Source organism: Frankliniella occidentalis, unplaced genomic scaffold, assembly GCF_000697945.3.
Source record: "Frankliniella occidentalis isolate FOCC.00 unplaced genomic scaffold, Focc_3.1 Scaffold102, whole genome shotgun sequence".
NCBI classification, from domain to species: Eukaryota; Metazoa; Arthropoda; class Insecta; order Thysanoptera; family Thripidae; genus Frankliniella; species Frankliniella occidentalis.
In genome coordinates this window covers 523,085-524,169 of record NW_026267231.1, presented here as the reverse complement: position 1 = coordinate 524,169, position 1,085 = coordinate 523,085, and the positions used below count along the sequence as shown (strand labels likewise).

General features: G+C 52.5%; 1 protein-coding gene across 4 annotated transcripts in view; it reads right to left on the bottom strand.

Moving 5' to 3' along the window:
• The window catches only part of LOC113202755 (uncharacterized), a 23,848-nt gene that overhangs the window by 18,896 nt on the left and 3,867 nt on the right, over positions 1–1,085 (bottom strand). The gene's annotated exons all lie outside the window — the stretch shown is intronic.

The window sequence follows — 1,085 nt, the reverse complement described above, 5'->3', positions numbered from 1 at the left end:
AGAGAGAGAGAGAGAGAGAGAGAGAGAGAGAGAGAGAGAGAGAGAGAGAGAGAGATAGCGCAGCACCCTACCTCCTTCAATCTCAAGGCTCGCTTACGAACTATCAGGCACGCCCCCAAGTTCGAGCACCGTCCATCTAAACCCTTTTGCATGGATTCGCCATGTTTCAGATAAGGCAACGGAAATAATACGAAGGTTTGGAACACGGTATAAATTTACCACACCGTAAACGTATACACCATCACAATCATCATACGTCTCAACTTCTCTTTGGGCCCTCCTGTTCCTATCCCGGAGCCTGATAGAACAAACGGTTTCTCGGCAACAATATAGGCCGTCCCGGCCGTACAGCAACAGCCCCGCACAACCAACAACAACAACAATGGCGACAACCGAAATGGGTCTTGGAATTGCGACAGGGACAATAGTATCACCAACACAGCTCCCGTCTAACCAACTCCCCAGCCGTGACGGTGCCGCCCCCGCCCGTCCCACCAGCCCCGCTCCACCCGCAGCTGGCCGCCCCATGCGCCGCCCCCCGGCTGGGGTGGCCACATTCCTCTCGACACTTCTTGTCCTTGCCCCGGTCGACACCCGCCCCACGGCCCCAGCAGCACTCCAAATGAAACTATCGATAGAGTCAATTATATTGTCGTTAGCCAAGAAAAAGCCTCGCACGGACAACCAAACTAACCACTTACTTCAGTTATTCATAGTATATTTTCTGAGCACGGTTGGTACAACGTACAGGAGACTTTTATCAACAATATCTTCTCTGCGTGAAACGAAGAAAAGCAACCGTGCTGTATAAATGTATCTCCTAGAATCGTTTTTCTGTGCAATTTCGTGCTTTTCCTCCCCATTTCGGTGCCTCTCTTTTATCTTTCCTAAGGCCCCTTCCCTCTTGGCCTCGCAAGGCGCATCTCTCTCTCTCTCTCCCTCTCTCTCTCTCTCTCCCCGGGGCTTCTCCCCAGGGTGGCTGCCATGCAATCTACGTAGCTGGTAACGGCCCTATATCTATCACCCCTAATGTCCGTACGTGGCGCGAACCGACGCAGAGAGAGGGAGAGAGAGAAAGGGAGGGA